Source organism: Diceros bicornis, chromosome 11 (genome assembly GCF_020826845.1).
Source record: "Diceros bicornis minor isolate mBicDic1 chromosome 11, mDicBic1.mat.cur, whole genome shotgun sequence".
Taxonomy (NCBI): Eukaryota; Metazoa; Chordata; class Mammalia; order Perissodactyla; family Rhinocerotidae; genus Diceros; species Diceros bicornis.
This window is the reverse complement of record NC_080750.1, coordinates 57,613,022-57,629,661: the sequence shown is the minus strand read 5'-3', so window position 1 is coordinate 57,629,661 and position 16,640 is coordinate 57,613,022. Positions and strand designations below refer to the sequence as shown.

The following is a 16,640-nucleotide window of genomic DNA, read 5'->3' as shown; positions in this document are numbered from 1 at the left end:
CACACTCAATTTCTCTAGTTTCCTCTCAGTTCTTTAGGGACGTTAAAGTTATATTTGACATTTGTTCTAGATAATTTATTCCCATCTTTTGTTAATTGGTTAATTTGTAGCTCATCTCACTTGCCATACTATTTGGGGTAGTTCTTACGTATGAATCAGCTAAATTTGAAAGTTTTCAATGTATATGATAAATTTTGGTATGTTCTTCACTTTGGTTATATCATGCTTCAGAATAAAACACACCATCAAATTAGACATTTCATAATCTCATTATACTTCTAGCATAGCTAATTTACGTTGAATTTTTATGAGTCAGTATGATGCAGTGAAAAGAATCCTAAACAAGAGTTGATTATTGAGTTATAGTCTAAGATATACCAATATCCTGCACTAGATAAATTATATGTGTAGGCAGGTTATCCCCACTAGGTATTGCTAGATACTATGTTAGTTCCTACAAGTTTTAATATTCCAGGAGAAGATGTAGATAAATTATTTGTGACTTACAGTCACTGATCTAGCCCTTGGCTTCCAAGGCTTTCCACTGAAAGAACTTTGGCACTATTGGAGGGAACACATCTTCTCTCTGGATATTTGTCCTTCTGTGTTGTAGAAGCTCCGTTAGTGTAATATTTCCAGCATCTCATGGCCCCTTTACTTTCTCCACCCGGAAGAGGTAGACTTCTCTGATAAGTACACTTAGGGAAAAAAGGAGTTGCTGGGCTCAGATCCTCTATTTCCTTTGTCCAGAAAATTTCCCTGCCACAGAGGCAGGCTTTCCCTGCTGTGTGGTGACCAACCCTAGGCCAAAATTGCTGGAGGGTCAAAGCCTTCCTCCTCTTTTGTAAGCAGGCTGGTCAGGAGAAAGCATGGAATCTCCACTGCTCTCCTCTAAGCAGTAAATTTGGCAGCATTGTGCTCTGATCCTCGGAGTAAGGCAGGTGGGCTACAATTTTTTGAGCCGAATATCAAAGGCCCTGCTATCTAGTTAATTGGCCTTTAATCCATAAGAAATAAATAAGGAGTAAAAATTGGGGAAGCAAAATAGAAGCAGAATAGAAAAACTTATTGCATGGGGTGAGGATGATAAACTTTAAATTTTTGTGGCCCTTTGCCACATATTGGAAAATACAAATTATTGTCTATCTGTCTGTCTATCTATCTATCTAATCTATCTGTCTATCTATCTATCTCACTTGATTTTTTAACTTTCAAGGCCTCAGGCCTTAGAAATGCTGAGGTCATAAAGTCACAGTAAGGAAGCATAGCAAAGACAAGATTCAAATATAAGAAAAAGAGAGACTTTGTGTATCCAGGAATTTTAGACATTATAGGGTTGAACATCGTTTGCTACTATTATTGAATTTCTCGTCTAGGACTGTCAGAGGAGTCTTTAAATAGATAAATCGTATATCTGAGTATCATATGTACAACAGAGCACAAGTATGTGAGGTGCAAAGTTCTGATGGCATTTTTGGGAAATAAATGTGGTATTATTAGTCTGCCATCTTATGATCTTTCTTTTTCAATGTTGTTTTGAGGAGCCGTCAGAGAACCCTGGGGAATAGTGGAGGGAATAACCTCAAATTCATGTGGTTCTTCCACGTGGCTCAAGAGTTGCCACAGGTCCCCTCCTCCCACACACATGAGGTTTGGATATTTACATGTAAGGCAGAAGCATTATAGCAGATCTCATACTGAATTTAGTGCTCAGTGCAAGAATAATGATTTTCAAAGGTGAAATGGAGTTAAAAGGTTTTGTATATATCAAGATAAGCTTTTTCCAGAATTTTCCCCCTTATTTGACTTTGTAGTTACTGGTTGTAATGCTAGGCAACTATCATTAAGTGGCTGGTAACCTAGTGAAGGAAAATAAAATATTTTCCATTTGCTCTTATTTACCTTTGAGAGTTTTCAATAGTCTTTGTGGCATTACTAAATTCATAAAAGATAACTTCACTGGATAAAAATTCTAGCGATCGGGATTTGCCTTATTTTCTAAAAGTTCGTGGTTGAAGGTTTTCAGCACTTTGGTAGTATATCCCCTAATAATTATTTAGAGTCTTTACAATGGAGGCCCATTTGAGACTTCACATTGAATTAATACAAAGTTAGCTCTTCGAAAAGAACAACAGCCAAACCCATGGAAGTCTTAGCTGCAATAATCCTGATTTTCACCAGGTACTCAGAACTTCTCCAGTTGAAGTTAAGAAAAATAAGAAGAAGATGGGAGCAAAAGAGAGCAAGGTCTTTTTAACTCACAAAGGAAAAGTTTTGATCTCAGAATTTACTTTCTTTGGTATTGAAACTTTAACTTGCAAACGATTTTGCTTCTTAGGATTTAATTTTGCTCTAAGATTTGTGGGCATCTTGTAACTGCTGTTGTATTCCTACAGTGCCATTGTGCATTTTCATTAGAGTGTCTTTATGATATTATTTGATATTGTTGTAAAACCTCTGATAAGCATATTGTATCATGTAGCATAACATAATGTGAGTTGAGAAATACAACAGGAAATGAAGTTAAGGTTTGAAAATGAAGTCGTCTTCAAGTTAATAGAATTAATATTTTGTTCAGATGCATTTCAGAGATTTTTAAGACAAAATCTAATCTAGCTGACAATCTCAGTAACATATAACAAGAGAAGTTATTGGTTTTGGCAGTATGGATTTAACAAGGGGAAAGCAGAAGTGATCGCCTCTGCTTCCGGAGAAAGCCGCAATCCTGGTTAACCTTAGGCTTGAGATTAATGTTTAATCTCAATAGGTAAACTGAGAGAGAAAAAAACTAGGAAATCTTGGAAAAATCATTTTTCTCCATTCCCGATGCTTCTTTTTATGTTGAGCAAGCTCCATAATGTGCAATTCCTAGCCTCGCTTTACCCTTTTACTAATTCGCAGGGTTGGAGCAATTGATTTGATTGATAAATTTGGGAAGAATAACTAGAGCATGACTGCATCTCTTCCAAGTGAACTGACCATGAGGCAACAGAGATCTCTGCTCTTCCAAGGACCTTCCGTGTAGGCATACCTGCCCTAGTCCATAAAATATATAAAAGGGTGGAAAAGAAAGCCTAATTCTGACTTTAATGGAAAGAATCCCAAATTTCTGCAAATTCCAAATCTCATCCCAGAGCTATGACTGCTAACGGAGCCCAAGTTATGACATGTGTGTGTGTTTCTCAAGAAACTACTGAAAATCTGCAAGATCAGAAAATTAGAAAATCGTAATTAAGGCAAGGAAAATCAGCAGGGTAATTATTATAAGGGTGACATTTGGAAAAGCCAGAGGAGTTGGGCCATTACCCTATTGCCTGTGTAAACAGAACTGTGGGCAACAGATTTTCCTCCCAGTTTGGTTCCTAAGAATTATTTAAATGAAGTCATGAACTTCTAACAGTGGTGGGATGAAACCATAGTAGTACTTAGATGGAAAATTATAGCACTTAAAGATCATGTGGAAAAAGAAAAAACTAATGGCCTCAATTTTTTTTTTTTTTTTGTAAGGAGGACCAACCCTGAGCTAACATCCAATGCCAATCCTCCTCTTTTTTCCTGAGGAAGACTGGCCCTGGGCCAACATCCATGCCCATCTTCCTCTACTCTATATGGGACGCTGCCACAGCATGGCCTAACAAGCAGTGCGTCGGTGCGCACCCGGGATCCGAGCCGGCAAACCCTGGGCCGCCGCAGCGGAACGTGTGCACCCAACCGCCTGCGCCACCGGGCTGGCCCCTAATGGCCTCAATTTTCACCTTAATTTCTTTAGAGCAAGTGAAATGCAAAGCATAAACATATGAGAACAAATGAAATGAAAAACATAATAATAACAGAAAATCAATGAAATCAAAAGCTGGCTCTTAAAGAAGATCAATAAAATTGATAAACTGCAAGCCAGAGTGATCAAGAAAAAAGTCAGAACTTAGCGCTATGAGTAATGAGAGTTAAAATTACTGTTGATTTTATGGATATTAAAAATAAAATAAAATATTATCAATAAATGTATGCAAATAAATTCAACAGCTTAGATGAAATGAACATGTTCTTCAAAAGACACGTATAATCAAATCTCACTCAACAAACAATAGTTTATAGTTAAAAACCTTTCCAAAAAGAATCCCATAGGCCAAGATGGCTTTACTGGTGAATTATACAAAAAATTTTGGGATGAAATAGCGAACTCTTCAGGAAAATTTAAGTGGAGTGAATGCTTCCCAGCTCATCTGTGAGGCCAGCATTAACTTGCTACCAAAAGCAGACAAAAGTATTGCAAAGAAAGAAAACCGCAGACCGATATCCCTCAGGAACATAAATAAAAACATTCTTTACAGCATCTTATGAGTTAGACGACTTAGAATATCCAGCAATTTGTAAATAAGATACTACACCATGACCAAATGGGGTTTATACCAGCAATGCAAGAATGATTTAAATTTTAAAAAACAATATATATATTTCAGCATTTTAACAGACTGAAAAAGTAAAATTGTGTGATTATCTCAAAGAGGATGAAAAAATCATTTCACAAAATCCAACTATTCCTGATTAAAACTCTTTTCAAACTAGAAATAGAATGGAACTTCCTCCACCTGACAAAGGCACCTACAAAACCCTAGAGCTGACACTTTTAAAATCCTATGTGCTTTCTCCCCAAGATCAGGAGCAAGGCAAAAATGTCTGCTCTCACCCCTTCTATTCAACATTATACTGGGGTGCTAATCAGTGCAATAGGGAAAAACAAGAAATAAAAGATATCCAGATTATAGATTTATTGTATGTGAATGTATCTTTATTTTACGTTAATTCTTGAAGAATATGTGCCTGACTTAGAATTTTATCTTGACAAATTTTTCTTTCCGCATCTCAGAGAAGTAGTTCTGCTGATTTCTGGCTCCCAATGTTCTTGATGAGAAATTAGGAAATATTTAGATTTATCATTTACCTGTCACGTTCTATTTCTGCTTTTTAAGATTTTCTCTTTATCTTTGGTTTTCATCAGTTTGAGTATGATGAACCTAAGCATGGATTTCATCATATCTATTGTTTTTGGAGTCTGCTGACCTTCATAAATATGTAAATTTATTTTTTCACCAAATTAGGAAAAATTCAGACTATTTTTTTCAGATTTTCTTCCACTCTGTTCTCTCCCTAGAACCCCAAGTCTGTGCATGTTCGCTGTTTTGATATTATTCAATCATTCCCTGAGACATTGTTTATTTTTGTCTCTTCCTTAAATAGCATAATTTCTATTGGTCTTTCTTCCAATTTATTAAGTCTGTTCTCTGTTCTCTCCATTCAATTATTATGCACATCCAATGATATATTTTAAATTTCCGAAACTGTACTTTTTTATCTCTAGAATTTCCATTGGCTTCTTTTTCATAGTTACTCTTTCTCTCCTGAGACTTCCTACTCTTTAATTAACTGAAAACATATTTTCCTTTGCCTCATCAAGCATAATTATAATAGTTGCTTTAAAATCCTTGTCTGCTAATTGCTAATTTCAACATTTGGGCTGTTGATTTTAGTTTCTGTTGAGAATGGGTCACATTCTTTAGTTCTTGAAATGTTGATTAATTTGGGATTTTTATCCTTCTTGGGCTAAAAGGCATAAACAATTTTCTGTATTTTGTTCAGAATAGTTATTATCTGTATGAGGATTACTTTGATAGAAGCTTGCTCTTGCATCCTAGAAGAAAAATCGTCATATATTTGCATTGACTCACTCTACAAAATATTTTTATTATTATTTTTATTTCTTTAACTACCCGAGGCATTTACCATTACATGCACATATAACTTTTGTTATTCTTCATTCTTGCTTGCATCTCCAAGCTCCCTTCTGAGATCATTTTTCTTCTGAACATTATAATATTTTCTTTAATGTAAATTTGCTGGTAACAACTTCTCTTCATCTTTATTTTTCTGAACATGTCTTTTTTTTCACCTTAATTCTTGTCAGTTGTTTTAGCTGGCTATAGATTTTGCGTTAGAAATTAAATTTTTAAGGACCAGCCCCGGTGGCCTAGTGGTTAAGTTGAACGTGCTCTGCTTTGGCAGCCCGGGTTCACTCCCAGGTCAGACGTATACCACTCGTCTGTCAGTGGCCATGCTGTGGTGGCAGCTCACATACGAAAATAGGAAGATTTGCAGCGGATGTTAACTCAGGGTGAATCTTCCTCAGCAAAAAAAAAAAAGTTAACTTTTTGAGCACTTTGAAAATAATAGTTCATTGTCTTCTGAGTTACATTGTTTCAATTGAGAAAACTAGTGTCAGTCTTATTATTGACTCTTTAAACATACTTTTTTCACTCAAAGATTTTTTCTTTCATTTATATGTTTAAATATATATATATAGTTTAATTATGATATGCCTAGGTATGGTTTTCTTTGTTTTTGTTTTTCTTTTTCCTGCTTGGTGTTTATAGAGTTTCTTAAATCTGTGCTTTGTTATCTTTTGCAATTTGGAAAGCCATTATCTTTTCAATTACTTCCATCCCATTATGTCTCCTGTCTTCCTCTGTGATTTCCTTTACACGTACCTTTGACTTTTACATTATAATACTTATGTCCCTTAGGTTATTTTCTATATTTTATATTTTTCTGTGTCTTGAGACTTCTAAATATTTTCTTCTGACCTGTCTTCCAGCTCATTACTCTTGTTTTTTGCTAGGCTTGGCCCTATCTCCATCCACTGAATTCATAATTTCTGATTTTTTAGTTCTAGAGTTCGCATTTGTTTTGCTTTTTATATATTCTACTTATTTGCCAATGTCATCAGACTTGTTTTATATATCTCTGAGTATTTTAAGGTCTATATTAAATACCTCAATTTTCTGATACACTTTGTATCTGTTTCAATTCTTTTTTTGTCTCTTTTGTGATCATATTTCCTCATATGCCTATTCTTTTTAAAAATTGTAACCCTAATATTGTGTGTGAAAAAAATATAGACATAATTTGAGGCCTAGTATAGTGTTATTTATCATTTAAAGGATTTACCTTTGCCTCAGGTAGCAAGCTAGAATTGCTACGAATTCCAGATTACTTTGATACAATCAGGCCTTCAGTCTTTGCAAGGGCCAATTTATTTCCAGTTCACTCTTACTCCTGTTTTATAGCCTCTCTGGGCCACAGACCAAAGGTGTTGAGAGAGAACGGTTACCCAGTGCTCTTTGTAGGTAGTCCCTGAACTTAAATTTTTTAATCCAATGAATTTTTGTATAGGTCTGCTCAGCTTTTCAATTCTTTGGCCACCTCTGGAGAAATATGTATTTGGGCCCCAGGACATAAGTGACACCAAATGTGAGATTTACTATTTTATGCTTCTTTCTTTCTTCAGACTTATTCACTGCTTTGTTAGCTCCCTGGTGCGTCAAACACATTATTTTTTCTTAATATTTAAAACAGCTTTTCTAATTATTTTCTATAGCACAAATTTCCTGAGTTACCTTGCCTGTAGATACCAGTGGTAGAATATATATACAAGAAGTTGAGAAAAGTAAAATCTAATTTACTTTTTGAAACATGATTTGTTGATACATTTCTTGCCACAAAGCTCATGTTATAATACTTCCAGATAGCCTTAGTTAGGAGGGTTTTCTATGGCAATTGCCTACTGATTGACTTGAATTCAGCAGCTGGCACATACTTATTATGGAGTGTTTAGAAATCTGTTTAAATATATTTCAATATATAGTAAACATACATTAGCTTCATTGATTGGAATTAGATGGACTGAGTTTATTACCTGTCAGCTTTTTGACATTGAACAATTTACTAAATATTTCTATGCCTTGAATTTTTCAACTGTTGAATGATAAAAATAGTATATTCTTATTAAAAATTTAAGTGAGTTAAATATGAAAGCAATAAGAACACTGAGTATTATTAATGTGGCCCAAATGCTCCTTCACTGGTTTCAGATTATTTCATTTATTGTTTTACCTTATGCATTATATCCTTTCCCATGATTTTCTTGAATAACAATAGTCCTTGTTATTGTCTGTCAGTCAAGAATTTGGCACACATATATTATTTTAAGTAATTTTACTAACAGTCTTATATGTCGGATATGAAGAAATTGACCATTAGATATGTTTAGGGATATAAAATTACATAGTCAGTAAGTTTTTTTCTCCTCTTCAATAAGAAAAATGAAAATAAGGCACTGGCTGCGCAAAGATAAAAACCAAAACAAAGGCAAAAGTAGCAGCTTTGGCTGAATGCAATAAATATTCCAGAGGATAAATCACAACACAGACCACAAATGTCACCAATAAAGGGTAGAAAAAATACTGAGAGAGGAACAAGTGCAAGAGTACAATATCAATTTAGCTAATAAAGTTGACCCTTTTCACCGGTCTGTGAAATAGTAATCATCTATCTGAATTAATAATAAGTACATATAAACTGTTTCTAGTCATGCATTGCTTACCGACAGGGATATGTTCTGAGAAATATGTCGTTAGCGATTCCATTATCATGTGAATATCATAGAGTATACTTACACAAACCTAGATGGTATAGACTACTACACACCTAGGCTATATGGTACTAATCTTATGGGACCACTGTCGTATATGCGGTCCGTTGTTGACCAAAACATTGTTATGTGGCGCATGACTGAACTATGTCCAGATATTCTAAGTACTTTCATATAATGATTCATAACTTTCCCAACTCTCTCTTTTTTGGAGGAAAGAGAGAATTATACCTCCTCCACAAAGTAATTTTTCTCATCAACGACCTATCCCCACCAGTATTATTCATAAATTCATATATTATATACTGAATATAAATTCATATATTCAGTAGCATGATCATGCGTGCTCTTTAGTATTCACCGGCCATATTTGGATAGCTTATATACACAACCTAACCTTTCTTAGTCTTTGGCTATAAAAGAAGTTCAAGGAGGAGGAGCCACTGTTGAGTAATCAATCCCTAAGTTTTGTCCCCTCTACCACCAAAATATCTGCTGCAAATGCACATCACCATCCATCCTCATTGCCAACATTTCTCTGTTGGATTATAAGCATCTCTCATAAAAAATAAAGCAACAGAATTGTGCATTCTCTCCTTGCCTTCAATCTTGCCTTTTCTAATCCATTCTTTACAAAGTACCCAGAGTGAGATATTTAATAGGGATTAATAACCTCACTCTCTTGCTTAAGTGATGCCTTTTCGTAATAATAAGTACAAACTCATGTCATAACTTATAAGAATCCCTCTAAAAGACTTTCATTATCAGTGTTTCTAGCTTCAACTCAGGCCACTGTCTACCTTGCACTTTTTACTCCTGAGATACTTGACTTTTTCCAGGCCATTTTATCCGCCAGGTTCATGTTTAGATGAGGCATATACTAATCACTCTGCCTGGAACACCCTTCACCAACACTCCTACACCCTCCCCACCATGCCTATCTCCTAATCATCTGTAGGTCTCACTCTAAATATCATATTACCCATGAACCTCTCCTCACCCCATATATTTCCTCAGGAAATAAACTGACTTCTGCATCTGTAGTTCCTGCCTGTAATGTAACATAATACGTTACATAATATAAAATGTCTTTCTGATTTGCTTTCATACAAAAAGCATGTGTCTAGTGTTCGGCACACAGACAATAATTAAAATAAGATTTAATGTTGAAACATTCCTTCATATTAGATCCAGAAGACACTCATGAACTCCATGTATTTGACCTGCAACTAAGAAACAGGATTCTTCTCTCCTTACCCTTCAAGTGTTCATTCTCGGAATCAACCCCAGAGCATATTGGCAATATAATTATAAAAATAGTTTCATAGCATTTCTCATGACATCCCAGAATGAGGAGATAATGATAAATGTGAAGATTTTAACTTATTTTCTGAGCTGCTTCTCCTATCTCCCCCTCCCTTTTTTGTAGTTGATGAACAATGTCAGAGATCAAGGCAAGCTGGGAGTTTTTAGACCTGAATTTAAGGAGAAGAATGAGATATCAGGAATGTCCCCCACTTCAACTTGGACTGTGCAATATCTAAATAACACATTTAGGGCATTCTAAAGACCAGTCTATTGTATCTGGAGCTTACCTACTCTACATGGAAATTGACATTAAACCAATAATTACACTAATGAATCTACATATACAAATTGAAATATGTACTTTAAAAATATGAAACATGGTTTTATGGGAGCTTAGAACAAGAGGCATGACCTAAACTATGATTAGAAAGGAAAAGCTGAGTTGAGATTAGAAGGGCGTAAAATTTAATTGAAGAGTAGGTGGAGAGCATTCCAGATGGAGTAACAGAATATGCAGAGACCCCTAGTGAGGAAGGATCACTGCATAATAGTGGAGCTGAAAGAGCACCAACGAGGGAAAATGCAGAGTCAAAGAGCCTATCAGCTTTGGGAAGGATTTTGTTTTATCTTTATCCTGAGAGCATATGGAACCCATTGGTACATTTTAAAGACAGAGATGACATAATCAGATTTGCATTTTGAAACAAATAATTGATTTTTATTTGTGACTTGATCTCTAGAAAAATCACTATTGTTTAGTTCCTTACCCTTCCTCATTCTAGTTCAGGGAGACAAATTAAATTACTGGAAGAACAAATAGAATGATAATATTCTACGAGATCCTTAGTGCTGGCTAGGCTGGCTGGAAAGGGGCATTAAAGAATTGAAATGAATTCTCCTTTCACAGGCTTCATATTCTGTTCCCTTGACATTCAGTTTTGTTTTTGTTTTTTGGGTTTTTTTAAAGTTATAAATCCTTTGAGCATAGAATAGAATCTTTACTGCTAGGCAAACACACTAGTATGCTATTTGAAGAAGGAAAATCCTAATTTAATATAATAGGAAGAAACAAGTTTCAAGGCATCTTTAATAAAAAAGGGCTTCAGAGGTCAGTATTTTGTGTCAGAATTCAAAACAACTGTAATAACAAGAAGCTAGATAGCAATATAAACACTATTCCTTGGGGAAAGTATACATGCTTAAAATAAAAGTGCTTGGATATAAACATGATATTTAAACAGGATACGATCGGCTATATACAAAATGATTTAGTCTACAGCAAAATCTTTTAGCATTTGCATTCTGTTTTCCGTACTTCATAGTACTGTCATGATACTACCTGTCTCTTAAAATTTTAAATCACACCAAATCACCTGGATGTTTAAAAAGCAAATATGGAAAAACAAGTTTAGTGTTCTTTATCTCAAATCAATGATTCTGATCTAAGAAGGAATGTAATTTTATGGATTTTCTGAGAATAAAAAACGAGCTCAAGTATATTCTAGTGTTTGTGAAGTTTAAGAATTATTTCCTACATGTTAGATTTTGCATATTTATAAATTTTGTGATATTTCCCAATTAATGTATTTCAGAGCAATGATAAAAATAAAATCTAAATGCCATGGCAAGATGATATACTGCACGTTGCTGGTAAGGAGGAAAATCCATTGTTACCATCACATTTATTAAGCAGAAAGAATGCAGGCGATAGAGGTAGACAGAGCTAACGTTGAGTTCAAGCTCTATCACCTTGGGCAAGTTATTTAACCTCTGTAGGCCAAAGTTTCTTCAATACTAATCATACTTCCTTCAAAGTTTTACAGTGGAGGGCCGGCCCCGTGGCTTAGCGGTTAAGTGCACGCGCTCCCCTGCTGGTGGCCCGGGTTCGGTTCCCCGGCACGCACCGACGCACCGCTTCTCCGGCCATGCTGAGGCCGCGTCCCACATACAGCAACTAGAAAGATGTGCAGCTATCACATACAACTATCTACTGGGGCTTTGGGGGAAAATAAATAAATAAAATTATAAAAAAAAAAAAGTTTTACAGTGGATATTAAAATTATATACATAGATGAATAAAATATGTCTCGCCCATAGGAAGAATATAAGCACTCTCAACTTGGCCAATTCAGAGAGATGTTTTATGAAGGACTGTTCACAAAGAATTGGCCAGGGTTTAGGAAAACCACATGATGTAGGGCAGTAATTCAGGGTGAAGTAACCGCAAGAGAGAGAAAGAGTAGGTTGAAAGGTCCACATAACAGGAGATTTGACCTCAGGGAAGGACATAGCCCACCTGAGCAATCTTGCGTGAAGGGAGTCATGTATTAAGTATACTGACCTTACTCTCCTACTTCTCTTCTTCTCTGTGTACCTTCTATCAGTGCTCACCTCTGGCTGAACTTAATAGGAAGCTGGAGGATAAAGCATACACTGATACAGCCTCTATGGTTCAGTTTTCTGAGACACAGAGGAAGGTAGAGTATAGAGAACAATGGAAGCAAATGGAAGAAATACAGCTCAGTAAGTATCAATAGTTTTTTTTATGTAAACTTTTCTGGTTGATAGAGATGTTTAACAAATCATAAAATCATACATTTGATAAATTTAAATAACTAGTATCAGCAATGAGAATATAGGGCAATACGTAGACCAAAAACATTGGAAGTTATTTTTTCGTGCTGTGAGCAACCATCGGGCCTCTCAAAACTGAAAGCGATTGCACCTTGCTTACTGACATGGAGCCCCTCTCTCCCTCAGTACCTGCTGATGTCTCTCAACACTTCCACCTTGAATTCAGCTGCTTTAAGGAGAAAGGTCATTAGGAATAGGGCTGAGGTCTATCTGTGTCCAAGGGGAACTGAGGGACATATGTACCTGTCCAAATATGCAAGAACTTGAGGGAGAGGGGAAAATCAAACTTATATGACTCCATTCGGAACAGGAACCCAAGTTGCTATTGTACCCAGTCTTATGCGGGAAGGTTTCATCTGAATTCAACTGATGGGGTTTGCTCAAGGATCACAGTGAGGAAGGGAGGGTAAGGTGACCTTATGAGTGGAGCCCTTTGGACCAGTTCAATGTGCTGCTGTTATTACTGCTATATCTGAATATATGGTAGAAATTAACGTGTTATATACTTGTACTTCTCCATCCCAAAAATGGTAGAGGGGATATGATAAATTGGTTAGATTCACAGGTTTAGAAGTGCTATTGGGACATGTAGATCATTACTAATACTTCCTCCTGTTCCCTCCCAGGTGGTGCAACAGAAACAATTTGGAGGAGATGGAGAATCACAGCTCTGATTAAAGACTTAAAGCTGTAGAGTTAAGAAGAGATACAATATCTCCATGCAATAGCCCTCCATGCCAATAAAAAAAAGCAGGAGCTGCAGGCTTACAGAGGATTATTACAAACTGAATCCACTTGTTGCTCCTACTGTCCCAGCCGTTCCCGATATTGGGGGTGTAACTGAATCCATTACACAGACTGATGGCACTTGGCACACTGTCTCAGACATTGACGATGCCTTTTTTCTATACCACTGGCAACCAAGATTAATTTACATTCATGTGGCATGGCCTCCAATGTATGTTTGCAGTTCTCTCCAAGAATTCTCTAAACTCCCTTGCCATTTGCCACCAGTGGATGGGTCAGAATATACGACACCTCCGACGTCCAACATTTCACTCTATAGGTGATGTCCTGATGATTGGCAAGTCAGAGCTTCAGTCTGAAGGCCCTGATGTCATATTATCACACATCTATCAGCAAGAGTGGCTGATAAACTCTGACAACATTGGGGAGTCTGCTTGCCAAAAAAAGTTCCTTGGGATTCTGTGGATGGGTTCCTGATGCTAAGTCCCTCCAGCTGTCCAGGAAAAACTCTTTGACCCCCACTCCGATAAAGGAGACCCAACAGCTTATTGAACTCTTTGGGAATTGGAGGCAGTATGTGCCTCACTTTGGCATTCTACTTGGTCTTTCATATTGGCTAACCTGCAAATTGGCATCCTATGAGTGGGTCCAAACCAACAGGCTGCATTGGAAGCTGCCCAGCAAGCTGTGGCATGCACACTCTACCTTTGTGGCCCCTGCAAGTGTTTAAGTATCCTTTTGGTCTAAAAGTCTCTGTAGCTTTCTCATTTCAGGATTACTCCACTGAAAATGTGGCTGCTATGCCAGCCCATTGTTTACCGACACCTCTAGTCACTAAGGCTCTGGCTCTGTTGCTCCAGCTGTAAGCACTGGGGAGTGCCCTCAGGTGAAAAGCTGCAAACCCATAAATCTCCTTAAATATAATTTCTGTCTTTCTCAGGTAGACTCTTCTCCAGTTTCTGCCTTCTTATAGTGACACTACAGTGCCTTCAAATAGATTTTTTTTGAGGCTTTACATTTGTTGTCTGCAGGAAGTTTAGTCTGACAACCTATTCCACCATTGCCAAAGTCTGAAACTTCTTATTTTTATTTTAATTTACATGTTCCTAATGACTTAAAGTTAAACACATTTTCATGTGTTTAATGGCAATTTGGATATCTGTAAGCTACCTCTTCAAATTTTTGCCCATTTTTCTGTTGGGCAGTCTTCTTTAGTTATGTAGATTTGTTCACTCTTAATGTCAGTTGTTTCTAGCCTGAAATGCGGGCCCAAATTCAGATATTTGATAACTTTTAATTACAGGCAAAATGCTAGAATATCATTTATTTTCAATTTTCAGCTAAACTTGCTTTGTTGAACTTGTACATCTAGAATTCATACTTTATTTGCCAAGTCTGTCTGAAGCCATGCAATAAGGAGAATAATCCTTAATAATCTTAACTATATTAACTATTGCCTTGTTCATCCACAAAAATTGATTTGGTAAGCAACTCAAAAAAAGGATCTTAATATGTATTTACAATCTCTATGACTTTAAATTTATCATATCCTTTAATTTTGTCTGTCAAAGCAAGTCCTTTTGTACTTCAAACCACTACCCAAAAGCCATTATCTCCTTCCCCAAGACTTCAACAGATTGGATTTATTCTAATTTCTCCTGCAATATATCTTTGATATATAAAATATCTAAGACATATACCAAGTTGTCAATAAGTAGATTCAGTTTTATGCAGATGTTGATTCTCCTCAAATATATAAATTTAATCTAAAAAATAATATCAATAGGATTTCAATATTTATAAAGTATTTTTTAAAGGAGAAATAGGTAAAGTAGCTATATTGGAAAAATAGTAGAGATTTGGCCAACCATATATTAAAATGTTTTGTGGAGCAACAGTAAGTAAATACTAAAGTGGTTTATAGTACAAAACAGGAGTTAGATCAATCACATGGAATATAAGAATTTTGATATACCATATAAGTGACATTTTAAGTGAAAAAGAAAAAAAATCAAAAAATCATTAAAATTTCTATTAATCAAAGAGAAAACTGCAGATTTCAATGAACTATTATTATGCATTTAATTGTCAATTAAAATAGTTAAGTCCCTGTCTACTTTAGGATGTGGAAAATATACTCTTGTACAATATTTACAGGTTTTAAAATATATAAATTTCTAAATTCATATAAGTATATTTCTAAAGAAAATCTTGATAATATCTAGCAATACTACAACTCCAAAAGAGTTTAAGAATTTATTAAGACTAATTCTACTACTTCCAAGAACTGATAAAAGGAAATTATTAGCTAAAATATAAAAAGGTATGCACAAGAAGTGACCACAGGAATATTGCTTAGTACACTAAAAGTCTTCTTTTTAAAATAGCTTGGTTAGGAGGAAGTCAAGATGGCGGGGTAGGCAGACTCTGAACTCACCTCCTCCCGCAGACACAGCCAATTTACAACTACTCGTGGAAAAATTACCCCTGAGACAGAACTGAAAACTGGATAAGAGGAACTCCTGCAACAACGAACAATCCTAACTGAGGTAGAAGAGGCAGAAACTCCCTTCTGGAGAGGAAAAACGCCACCTTCACAAGCTGCAGCGCCTCATGGCTGCCTGGGAGCAGCCCACAGGTACGCAGCCCTCCCTGGAGGCGCGGAGACCTGAGCCGGGGAGCACCCCCGCTGTGGGCATTTTGTGGACCCAGCTCAATGAAGACAAGCGGCACAATATCTGACTTTGCCTGCTACTAAAACCAGAAAAGCTGGTTCACAAAGAAAGTAAAACCGGCTCTTAAAGGGCCTGCGTGCAAACTCACCCGTTTCAGAAAGCATCCTAAAATCACAAGAAAGGTGCATAGTGCTTTGGTGAAAAGAGACTCACCTGATAGGCCCTGAGTGCATCTCGTGAGAGGTGAGACCTCTCCAGGGACTGGGACATTGGCGGTGGCCATTGTTGTGGCCTGGCGTGGGCGTGCTGACACAGACACCATTGGAGTGCTCCCTGAGGTCTGCTAGCTCAGGGTCTGCCCCACCCGCTAGAGCACCAATTTAATCCAGCTCAGCCAGGGCAGGCAGCCCACCCTAGCAACTGGCCCCACCCAACAACAAGCCCTCAGGCAACTTGTGGGCCTGCATAGATTGGTGACTGGATTCTCTGCAGCCTGGCAACTGAGCTGACTTCAGTGGAGGAGGGTGAGCACAAGGAGCGGGTGGAGAGTGTGGGGCAGTGGTGGAGTGTGTGGGGCTCCCACTGTGGAGAGACTGGGTCCGCTTGGGTGGTCGGGGCACACACACGGGGCAGGACTGTGTTGACTGTGTGTGTGGGCCTGTGGGCGGCAGGGCTTGTCAGCTGCAGAAGACTTGTGCTTCTCAAAGACCCACATAGGGGGTTTGCCCCACCTTCCAAAGCCTGAAACAATTGGGTGCTCCCGTGCCTGAGGCCAGCCCCACCCAGCTGCA

At 37.0% G+C, this 16,640-nt stretch overlaps 1 long non-coding RNA gene across 1 annotated transcript in view; it reads right to left on the bottom strand.

Moving 5' to 3' along the window:
- LOC131411472 (uncharacterized) overlaps positions 1-16,146 on the bottom strand; it is a 70,130-nt gene extending 53,984 nt beyond the window's left edge. Inside the window, exon 1 of the long non-coding RNA XR_009221569.1 lies at positions 16,063-16,146. This is a non-coding gene — a long non-coding RNA (uncharacterized LOC131411472). The remainder of the gene's footprint in view (positions 1-16,062) is intronic.
- Positions 16,147-16,640: the final 494 nt, after the last annotated feature.